Here is a 12,168-nt window from a genome sequence, read left to right as displayed (position 1 = left end):
CGCACCGGGCGCCATTCCGTGTTCGTCGACTCCGGACGAACTCCTCCTGATAAGGGCTCGGTATGGGGTTCCTTCCGAGTACGACCTGGAGCTTCCTGGCCCCTCTGACCGGGCCAGCGCTCCCCCTCCTGGTCGCTTTTGTTTGTACCAGGAGGCATTCCGTGCCGGACTCCGGCTTCCGCTTCCTGTCTTTGTTGCCGCCTTCTTTCGTTTCTTAGACATTTCTCTCGCCTCTGTCGCCCCGAATTCCTTTAGGTTTTTGATAGGGTTTCTCTCTCTCTGCATATAGCCGAGGTCCAGCCATCCCTCTCCCTGTTCAGACATTTCTACACCTTCAAACGCCATCCTTCAGCGAAGGACTGGTGGTACTTCTCCCCCCAGTTCGGTAAGAAGGGGTTGCTGAAGGGCGCCCCTTCTTCGATTCACAACTGGAAGGAAAATTTCTCTTCGTCTACTGCCCGACCCTGGAACTAGGTCTGCCCCCTTGGGGGTCCCTGAGGGATTCCGTCCGTCGGGCTCCCAGCCTGGGAGAGGACGACCTCCAGGCTGCCCAGAAGCTTCTGAGTTATCCCGCTCCTTCCCTTCCTAACCTTCTGAGGGAGCAGCTTCTCTTCAACATCGGCCTGAGCCCTCAGGATCCAGCAAGTATTTATCTTTCTTTTCTTGCCTTCTTCTTCTCTCTCTTTCTCTTCTTTTCTCTTTCTCTCTCTTTTTTTTTTTTTTTTTTTTTTGACTCTGGACTGATCGGTGCTGCTTCTTCTTTCTTCTTTTCTTCTCCTGTTTTGTGTTGTTGTTTGTTTTGTTTTTTTTTTTTTTTTTTTTTTTTAGCAATGGACGCCGAAGCCACGCGGATGCTCGCCAAGGCTATGAGAGCCCAGAAGAGGAAGGGCGCGACGACCTCCGGTTCGGCGAAGAGGGCCAGGGCGGAAGAGACGAGCCTGGCCGCGCCTGTCCAGGCGACCCCGGCCATCGACATTCCCTCGGATGCCGAGCCAGCGGCCCCCCGGCTTCCCCAAGGAGCCCGCCGACTGGGGCCCCCGTTCCGGAGGTCCGCCCACGGAGGCGCCCGCGCGGGGAGGAGGAGGAAATCGGTGGCCCGCAGGGTGAGCAGCCACCGAGCCGCTGTAGATGAGTCCGTCTGCTCCGAGGGGGGATCGGAGAACCCCTTCAACGACAAGGCTCTGATCCAGCGGCTGCTCGATGGTTGCATTCTGTCCGACGTCGTGGAGAGGATCGACCGCGCCGATCCCGAGCACGGGCCTGGGACACTTTGGGGTCCTTTCTTGAGGTAAGCGGGTTTTTATTTACACAGTTGCTCGGTCTTTGTTGTAATTCTCTATCTGTCCTTGCAGATCGGGCACCAGCTCTTCGCCTATGTCGAGGCGTCGGGCCGCATGAGAAGGGACCTTCTTCGGGCGGAGGAGCACTGCCAAGATGAGGTTGTTCGTCTTCAAGCGAAGACGGCCTAGGTGGCCGCCCTCCGGGAGGCCCTGGAGAGAGAGAGACAAGATCGGGAAGAGGAAAGACGAGCTCGGGAGGAGGAGAGGCGAAGCTTGGAGGAGTCGGCAAGGAAGCGGAGGCCGAGATCGCCCATCTGGCCGAGCAAACTCCGGTTCTGGTCTCGGAGGCCAGGACCCTTGCGGTGGAGGAGTTCAAGGCCTCTGCGGAGATGAGGGAGCTGAACGTCCAGTTCGGCCTGGAGGCGTTTACCAAGGGGTTCGAGCTCTGCCGAGAGAGGGTGGCCAGTAGATACCCCGACCTTGATCTCGGCTTTTTGGAGGAGTCTGACGACGAGGCCACCCCTTCGTCCGCCGCAACCACAGTCGCACCCCCCGCGCCGAGCTCTCCACCCCCTGCCCCCGAGGTCTGAGACCTCCGATCTTGTATCTTTCTTTTGTCGCCATATTTCCTTTCCGCTTGTCTTCAAAATTAATCAATAAAGTTGAACTTCTTATTGTGGATGGCCTTTCCTTCCCCCTGCTCCTTCTTTTCTGCCTTTCTCCTTGTAATGAGTTGGTCTTTGACGTTTGCCTCTTCCGATGGCAGCGTCCTGCCGAAGCGCTCCCCTTGCCCCTGGGGGTCCCGCTGAAGTCAACTATCCAACGGCTAAAAAAGGAGGTCCTCCACCTGACGAAGAAGTTGAAGAAGTCGGAGGGCGAGCTCCGCCAGGCGAAGAAATGCTATTCCGAGGCCGCCGCTGAGGCCGCCCACTTCAGGAGTCTTCAGGTGAAGGCAATCATGGACTACAGCCGGAGGAAGGCGAACTTCGCAAAGGAGCTCGAGGAATGCACGAAGAGCGCCAGCGACCGAACTTGGGCTCAAGAAGCCAGGATCAGCGCCCTTAAGGTGGAGCTGTCAGCTGCGAAGAGGAGGATCGGCCAGCTGGAAGGGAACTCATCCCGGCTCACAGCGCAGGATGAGCAGATATGGTCACAAAAGGTCTCCGACCTCCAGAAGCAGCTTCAAGATGCTGAGATGAGCCACGATGTGCAGCGGGCCAGCTGGCGCCGGCAGGTAGAAGAGTACAAAGGGAGATTCCGTCGGGCGGCGGACGAGGTTGTTCGTCTCCAGAGGCAGTTGGTTACTAGGGCGCAGCTCGCTAACGCCCAAGATACCGAAGAGCTCCAAGCCCTAAGAGGCACTGTCGAAGGGATTTCTGTCTCCCTTGGGGAGAAGACAGCCGAGCTTCAACAAGTAAAAATCCAACTGGGGCTTGAGCGGAAGGCCGTCACGGACGCAGAGGCGGAGTCTGAAGTTTTGCGGAAGTGGCATCGGGAAGCGGAGACTGAGAGCCGGCGACTTCGCCAGGCGCTCCAGGATATGCTGCAAAAGAAGGAAGGACTAGAGGAAACGGTGGAGAGCCTGAGGCAGTCCTGGTTGAGGGATGGAGGTGATCACCCAGGTTAGAGGGAGCAGGACCTCCTTAGAGTTCTTTTGTAGTCACCCCCTTTTTGTAGCTGCCCCTTTTTTCTTCTTGTCATTTTGTCCCTCTTTCTCTGGCCGTCCTGGCCCTGTAGTACATATATCGGAAATGAGAAAAAGCACTTTGTGTTACCTTGTCCGCGCGTAGCACCGATATTGTCGTTCGTTGACCCTTTCTCGTCGTTTGGCCTGTTTGGCTTAGAGGTCGTCATGGGAAGGGGCTCTTCCTTCCATCTGATCTCGTCATGCGGCCAAGCCTCGCCACCATTTTTAACCCTTGCTGGCGAAGTAGCGGATGGAGCCCGGCTTTCTTAGGAGCCCGGGCGAAGTCTTTCCTGGCGGCGGAGCCCGGCTCCCGTAGGAGTCCGGGCGAAGCTTCCCTGGCGGCGAACCCGGCTCCCGTAGGAGTCCGGGCGAAGCTTTCTTTGGCGGCGGAACCCGGCTCCCGTAGGAGTCCGGGCGAAGCTTTCCTGGGCGGCAGAACCCGGCTCCCGTAGGAGTCCGGGTGAAGCTTACCTTGGCGGCGGAACCCGGCTCCCGTAGGAGTCCGGGTGAAGCTTTCTTTGCGGCGGAACCCGGCTCCCGTAGGAGTCCGGGCGAAGCTTTCCTGGGCGGCAGAACCCGGCTCCCGTAGGAGTCCGGGTGAAGCTTACCTTGGCGGCGGAACCCGGCTCCCGTAGGAGTCGGGTGAAGCTTTCCTTGGCGGGGAACCCGACTCCCGTAGGAGTCCGGGTCTTCCATTTTGCTTGAGCCAGCCGAATTCTCGTTATCAGCCTGGCCTGTGGGGGCGCGTTAGGGCGCTGTAAGGCCTCTCCCCCCTCCGGTTAAAAGAACCGGGCCTTCAACTTTGCTCATGTCAGGACGAGGTTCTCCTCCTGTTCCTGACATGGCTGTGGGGGCACATTAGGGCATTGCAAGGCCTCTCCCCCCATCCAGTCTAAAAGAACCGGGCTTTTGACTTTGCTCAAGTTAGGGCGAGGTCCTCTCCTGTCCCTAACAGGGCTGTGGGGGCACATTAGGGCGTTGTAAGGCCTCTCCCCCCATCCGGTCTAAAAGAACCGGGCCTTTGACTTTGCTCAAGTTAGGGCGAGGTCCTCCTCCTGTCCCTAACAGGGCTGTGGGGGCACATTAGGGCATTGTAAGGCCTCTCTCCCCATCCGGTCTAAAAGAACCGGGCCTTTGACTTTGCTCATGTTAAGGGAGGTTTTCCTCCTGTCCCTAACAAGGCTGTGGGGGCACATTAGGGCGTTGTAAGGCCTCTCCCCCCATCCGGTCTAAAAGAATCGGGCCTTTGACCTTGCTCATGTCAGGACGAGGTTCTCCTCCTGTTCCTGACATGGCCGTGTTTTTGGAGGGATCATATCCGGTCACACATCCACGCTAGGTGGGAGGAGCATGTTAGCTAAAAAGAAAGGTAGATTCAAAGCGAAATAGTAAGCGATACAGTTACAGTATTCCCGCTCCTTCTTGAGGCCCTCCAGCGATGGAGTCGATGGTCCCGATAGGAGGCCGGTCCCGGGCTGCTCCTCCCTTTTCTGCAGTTCGGGCGGCGGGAGGGCTCTTGGCCGGTCTCCTCTACCCTCAGGCCTGCGGCGGATGAATCTGTCGAGTCGACCTCGCCGGATGAGCTCCTCGATCTCGTCCTGGAGCTGGATGTATTCTTCGGTGTCGTGGCCGTGGTCGCGGTGGTAGAGGCAGAACTTGTTGGGGTTGCATTTCCGGGGTGCGTGCGCATCCTCTCCGGCCTAGGGAGCAGCTCCCTGACCTCCATCAGTACCTGGGCCTTCGAGGCGTTGAGGGGGGCGTAGTTGCGGAACTTCCCTGGCGGGAACCCCGCCGAAACCTGGTGTCCGGGCTTCTCTGCCTGCGCGCCCTGGGGGGAGTATGGGCGCGCCTATGTCCAGGAGGGGATCGGGAGTGAGGCCGGGCTTCCTTTGGCCTCTTCTCGACTGCGGGCTTACTAGGATCTCCCGCCTGACGCTCCCTCGCAGTCTCCTCGTCCTTCATTTTGAAGGCCTCTTCCGCTCGGGCGTATCCTTCAGCCCGAGCCAGTAAATCAGCAAAATCCCTGGGGTACTTCTTCTCCAGGGAGTACAAGAGGTCATTCTTCTGAAGGCCACCCTTCAGGGCGGCCATGGCAACCGACTGGTCCAGGTTCCGGACCTCCAACGCCGCGATGTTGAAGCGGTTGACGTAGGCCCGGATGGACTCCCCTTCCCTCTGCTTGATGTTGATGAGGGACTCCGAACCTTTCGGGGGCGCCGGCTGCTGACAAAATGGGCCACGAATTGGTGGCTCATTTGATCGAAGGAGAATATGGTACCCGGCTTCAGGGCCGAGTACCAGTTCCTTGCTGCTCCCTTCAAAGTAGACGGGAAAGCCCGGCACAAGATGGCGTCGGGAGCACCGTGAAGCAGCATCATCGTTCGGAAGGCCTCCAGATGATCCACCGGGTCCGACGTCCCATCGTAGCTTTCAAACTGGGGGAGCTTGAAATTCGGCGGGATCGGTTCCTGCATAATCATTTGGGAGAAGGGAGGGTCGGTGCAGATATCCTCACCGTAAGCGGGAGGCGCGTGGCGGAGTTCTTCGATCCGCCGGTTCATCTCCTGGAGCCTCCGGTCCAGGAGGTCCTCTCGACTTCGCGTCTCGAGGGTCCTTTGGCAGAACGGGGGCAGGGATCTCCCAGGAGTGGAGTCGTGGTCCGATTGAGGGCTCTCTACCCTCGGATTCGCCTTTCCGGGAAGGACGGGGCGGCTAGCCCAGGTGGCCCGCCCCACCGCCGGGTTCTGGCATTCCGGAGATGCCCCCTCCGGATGCGCCGACGCCTGCGGTGGCTGCTGCTGCATTGCCTGTACGGCCTCGACGAGGCCTTTGACCTGCTGCGCCAGCAAGTCAAACTGCTCCGCGCCGACCGCCGTCGCCGGAGGGGGAGGAGGAGCTGGCTGAGAGACGGGAGGGGAGGCCGGAGCCTGAGATCTGGCCGCGGAGGCCGTGGACCGCCGGGTGGATGCCCTGCGCGGAGGCATCGAGTGTCGATCTCGCGGGGGAGGATTAGGAGTGGATGACGGAGAGACGGTCGGAGGCAGCTCCGTTGAACACTCCTTCAAGAACAAGGGTGCTGCGAAGACACAGGCCCCTTCCTCTAGCGCCAATCCTGTTGGTGCAAAAATCCGCTAGCGCCGGAGAAGCTGGAGTCGGGGAAGCCGCGGTCGCCGCCGGGACCTGCAAGGGAAGTCTAAACCGGAGGTGGGGTTGCTCCGGCAAGACCCTCCGACGCTCAAGTCAGTTCTCTGCCTCAACAAGAATGGAGTGCTCGAACGGAGAATTTAGCAGAGTTTTGAGATAGGGAAAAGGAGCTTAGAGAATAACGTATCTGGATCCCCTTTTTATAGATGGAGGAGGCAACGGATTGATGGCGATGTTTGTAACCGTCTGGTAGTGGGCCGCCCATGGTCAGGGGAATTGATTGCGGAAGATAGTGGAGTGGACACGTGGCCATCACCTCGGCCCGCCACGTGGAATCTGTTATGAGGGGTGGAGCAGCGTCCGTTGTCAGCGGATAGGAGAATCGCATGGTATCCATCGCAGGAGGTGGAGCAGGTTCGTGGCCGCCACTGTGGCCTGCCAGAGGATAGTGGAGCTGTGCGGAATCTGCCACAAGAAGTGGAGCAGGGCGGCGATGGCTACTGCGGCCTGTCAGGGAACGGTGGAACTGCGCGGAGTCCGCCACAGGAAGTGGAGCAGGGTCGTGGGTGGAGCCCGACTTCTGGGGGAGTCCGGGCGGAACCCCCTCGGAGCTGACGTTGGGGGCGGAGCTCGGCTCTCGTAGGAGTTCGGGCGAAGTCTGCTTGCGGCTGCAGTCATTGGCGTCAAGGACGTAGCCCGGCTCCCTTAAGAGCCCGGTCGGAGCTGTGCTGATGTCGGTGCTGGAGGCGGAGCCCGGCTCCCGTAGGAGTCCGGGCGGAGCTGTGCTGCAACCAAAGTTAGAGGTGAAGTCCGGCTCCCGTAGGAGTCCGGTCGGAGCTTACCAGCAATTGATGTCGGAGGCGGAGCCCGGCTCCCGTAGGAGTCCGGGCGGAGCTATACTTGCTGTCGGCGGTGGAGCCCGGTTCCCGTAGGAGTCCGGGCGGAGCTGCACTTGCTGTCGGCGGTGGAGCCGGCTCCCGTAGGAGTCCGGCGGAGCTGCGCTTGCTGTCGCGGTGGAGCCCGGCTCCCGTAGGAGTCCGGGCGGAGCTGCACTTGCTGTCGGCGGTGGAGCCCGGCTCCCGTAGGAGTCCGGGCGGAGCTGTACTTGCTGTCGGGGTGGAGCCCGGCTCCCGTAGGAGTCCGGGCGGAGCTGCAGTTGATGTCGACGTGGAGCCGACTCCCGTAGGAGTCCGGGCGGAGCTGCAGTTGATGTCGGCGGTGGAGCCCGGCTCCCGTAGGAGTCCGGGCGGAGCTGCGCTTGCTGTCGGCGGTGCAGCCCGGCTCCCGTAGGAGTCCGGGCGGAGCTGCACTTGCTGTCGGCGGTGGAGCCCGGCTCCCGTAGGAGTCCGGGCGGAGCTACGCTTGCTGTCGGCGGTGGAGCCCGGCTCCCGTAGGAGTCCGGGCGGAGCTGCGCTTGCTGTCGGCGGTGGAGCCCGGCTCCCGTAGGAGTCCGGGCGGAGCTGCGCTTGCTGTCGGCGGTGGAGCCCGGCTCCCGTAGGAGTCCGGACGGAGCTGCACTTGCTGTCGGCGGTGGAGCCCGGCTCCCGTAGGAGTCCGGGCGGAGCTGCAGTTGATGTCGACGTGGAGCCCGGCTCCCGTAGGAGTCCGGGCGGAGCTGCAGTTGATGTCGACGGTGGAGCCCGGCTCCCGTAGGAGTCCGGGCGGAGCTGCACTTGCTGTCGGCGGTGGAGCCCGGCTCCCGTAGGAGTCCGGGCGGAGCTGCGCTTGCTGTCGGCGGTGGAGCCGGCTCGTAGGAGTCCGGGCGGAGCTGCACTTGCTGTCGGCGGTGGAGCCCGGCTCCCGTAGGAGTCCGGGCGGAGCTGCGCTTGCTGTCGGCAGTGGAGCCCGGCTCCCGTAGGAGTCCGGGCGGAGCTGCACTTGCTGTCGGCGGTGGAGCCCGCTCCCGTAGGAGTCCAGGCGGAGCTGCGCTTGCTGTCGGCGGTGGAGCCCGGCTCCCGTAGGAGTCCAGGCGGAGCTGCGCTTGCTGTCGGCGGTGGAGCCCGGCTCCCGTAGGAGTCCGGGCGGAGCTGCGCTTGCTGTCGGCGGTGAGCCCGGCTCCCGTAGGAGTCCGGGCGGAGCTGCAGTTGATGTCGATTCCGTTGAGGGTTTCGGCTGTGGGTATTTTATACCCAACAAAGTGTATCTTGCATCCCAAGAAATAAATCAAAAATGGTATCTTGATAGTGGATGCTCAAGACACATGACCGGTGATGAATTCTAATTCATCACACTTGATGCAAAAGATGGAGGGATGGTCACCTTTGAGACAATAGCAAAGGAAAAATCATCATTATAGATAACATTGGTATCACTCCCTCCAAATACATTAAAAATATTTTGTTAGTAGATGGTTTGAAATATAATCTATTAAGCATCAGTCAATTTTATGATAAATGATACAAAGTCATTTTTGAATCTTCATTTTGCATAGTAACTAGTCCTATTGATGAAGGCATTAAATTTGTTGGGCATAGACATGGTAATGTTTATATGATAGATTTGAATGATCTTTTCAAAATAAACATGCAATACCTATTAGCCTTGAATGCCAAGATTAATGAGACTAGTTGGCTTTGGCATTGTAGGCTTGTACATATTAGCATGCATTCACTTTCAAAACTTATTAAAAAAGAATTGGTTACCGACTTACCCAAATTGAATTTTGAAAAGGATAGAATTTGTGATGCATGCCAACTGGATAAACAAACAGAATCTCATTCAAATCTAAAAATATTATTTCAACTTTAGGTCATTAAAACTATTGCATATGGATTTATTTGGACCCACTAGAACTACTAGTCTAGATGAAAAACGATATGACTTTATGATTATTGATGATTTCTCTCATTTTACATGGGTCTTCTTTTTAGTACATAAGGATGAAACTTTTCATGTATTCTCAAAAATTTATCGAAAAATCACTAATAAAAAAGATTTTTCAATTCCAAATATTCGAAGTGATCATGGAATCGAATTTGAAAATCAAATTTTTGAAAAATTTTGTAATGAAAAAGGTATTGACCATAATTTCTCAGCACCTAGGATACCCCAACAAAATGAGGTAGTAGAAAAGAAAATTAGAACTCTCGAAGAAATGGCCCGTACCATGCTATATGAAAGCAACCTCTCAAGATATTTTTGGACGGAAGCAATTAACACGGTATGTTATATATTAAACCTGCTTTAATTAGACCAATTTTAAAGAAAACTTCCTATGAGCTTTGGAAAGGAAGAAAATCAAATATTACATATTTTCATATTTTTGGTTGCCGATGTTTTATTTTGAACAATGGTAAAGAAAGACTAAAAAAATTTGATGCAAAATTCGATGAAGCTATTTTTCTTGGTTACTCCTCTTCTAGCAAAGCTTTTAGAATTTTCAACAAAAGAACTTTAGTAGTAGAGAGTCAATACATATTGTTTTTGATAAAACTAACGATCTTCCTTCAAAGAAGAATGAAGGTAATGATGATGCAGATCTCTTATAGAAGGGATGAAGGAGATCACCCTAAAAGACTCAACAATTCAAAATGAAGAAGAACATGAAAACAAACAAGAGGATGAAGGTGAAGAACAACAAGAACAACCTCAAGGCTCAAATGATCTACTTAAAGAATGGAGGTATGATCACAATCACCTCAAAGAATTGATCATTGATGATCCTACACATAGAGTAAGAACTCGTTCCTCTCTTAGAGATGCATACAATCATTTTACATTTGTTTCTCATTTTGAACCTAAAACATAGATGAAGTTGAAAAAGATTATAATTGGATAAATACAATGCAAGAAGAACTTAATCAATTCGAAAGAAATAATGTATGGACTTTAGTATCAAGATCTAAAAATTATCCAGTAATTTGTACAAAATGGGTATATAGAAATAAACTGGATGAACATAAAATATAATTAGAAATAAAGCAAGATTAGTTGCAAAAGATTATAATCAAGAAAAAAGAATTGATTTTGATGAGACCTTTGCACCTGTCGCTAGATTAGAAGCAATTAGACTTTTACTTGCATATACTTGCTTTATGAATTTTAAGTTATTCTAAATGGATGTCAAAAGTACTTTTCTAAATGGATATATTGTTGAAGAAGTTTATGTAGAACAACCTTTTAATTTTAAAAATTATGCTTTTCTAATCATGTTTTTAAATTAAACAAAGCATTATATGGTTTGAAACAAGCACCTAGGGCTTGGTATGAAAGGCTAAGTAAATTTTGCTTAATAATAATTTTTAAGAGAAAATATAGATGCAACTCTTTTTATTAAAAAAAATCAAGATGATATCTTAGTTATACAAATATACGTTGATGATATTATTTTTGGATCTACTAATGAACTCTTTGTCAAGATTTTGCTAAGCTAATGTAGGGAGAGTTCGAGATGAGCATGATGTAAAAACTTACATTCTTCCTCGAACTCCAAATCAAACAAACAAAGGAAGGAATCTCCATCACTCAAAGCAAATATACAAGAGAACTACTCAAAAGATTTGGAATAGAGGGTTCCAAAGCAATTAGTACACCTATGAGCCCATCATGTAAGCTTGATAAGGATGAAGGAGGTAAAATATAGACTTAAAATTTTATAGAGGCATGATTGGTTCTCTATTATATTTAACTGCTAGTAGACCAGATATTATGTTTAGTGTATGTCTTTGTGTTCGCTTTCAATCAAATCTAAAAGAATCATACTTGAATGCGGTTAAAAAAATCTTAGATATTTAAATGGTACACAAACTCTAGGACTATGGTATTCTAAAGACTCATCAATTGACTTTATAGGATATTCAGATGCTAATTTTGCTGGATGTAGATTAGATAAAAAAAGTACTAGTGAAACTTGCCAATTTCTTGGAGTTAACTTAATCTCTTAGTTTAGCAAGAAGCAAAATTCGATGGCACTGTCTATGGCCGAGATCGAATACATTGCAGTCGGAAGTTGTTGTGCTCAAATCTTATGGATTAAGCAACAACTTGAGGACTTTGGCATCAAACTCAATAAAACTCCCATAAGATGTGATAACACTAGTGTTATCAATCTAACTAAAAATCTAAGTCAGCACTCTAGATCAAAATATATTGAAATTAGACATCATTTCATAAGAGAACATGTTTAAAATAATAATATAATTCTTGACTATGTATGTACTGAGAAATAATTGGCTGACATTTTTACCAATACCTTAAGTGAAGATAGATTTTGTGAAATTAGAAGAGAACTAGGAATCCTTGATCCATCAGCTTAAGTATCTCTCTAATTTCAAGTTCTTAATGCCAAAAATTCATTGAATCAAATTTGTTGAGCTCAATTTTCATCTCTTCTTTTCTCTTAAAAGCTCAAAACTATACTTCACATGATCAATCTCTAGGTAGATACTTTTCTCTCAGAGTTTCATATTTTTTTAAATTTTTTCATTATTCTTATGAATTTTTCTATGCTATGAGTCGACCCCCAGGGTCGATCCTAGGGTAAACTTGTAATTCTATCAAAACTCTTCGGGCGCTCTCTTTTTATTGAAAAATTTTCTTTGAGCCGACTCAACCCTTCTTCTTCTTCCTCCCACTGAACCAAAAGCTCTCCCTCTCTTCTCCCTCAAACTGAAGATTTCTCTCAAATCTCTCTTTCCACCGATTTTCATCCTTCAAATCGTCCGTTTAGGAACCAACTTCTTCTCCTCTTTCTTCCTCGTTTGGACGGTTCGAGCTTGTCCTAGATTCCACCTCTCTTCTCCAAATCGATGCTTCACCTCTCCAAAATCTTGGCTTTTTCATTAGAATCTTTTCCTCTCTACCTCATTTAGTCTCCTAAACTCCTTGCAAGTCTTTCTTGTCCAAATGGCTCCCAAAATGAAGCTCCCACAGAGAAGAAAATCTGTTCGCAGGTTGGAAGAGACTGAGCGCAGAAAAAGAATGACAGCCGAGCTCTCTCCCGCTCCAATCCCAGCTCCAGATCCTGCTTTAGTTTCTACACAGTCTCCAATCAGTCCAAGCAAGGTACCTCTCTCTGATCAAAAAGGAGAACTCGGGAAGAATATAGATTTCAAATTT

Source organism: Elaeis guineensis, chromosome 1 (assembly GCF_000442705.2).
Source record: "Elaeis guineensis isolate ETL-2024a chromosome 1, EG11, whole genome shotgun sequence".
Classification (NCBI taxonomy): Eukaryota; Viridiplantae; Streptophyta; class Magnoliopsida; order Arecales; family Arecaceae; genus Elaeis; species Elaeis guineensis.
This window is presented reverse-complemented; position numbering follows the sequence as displayed.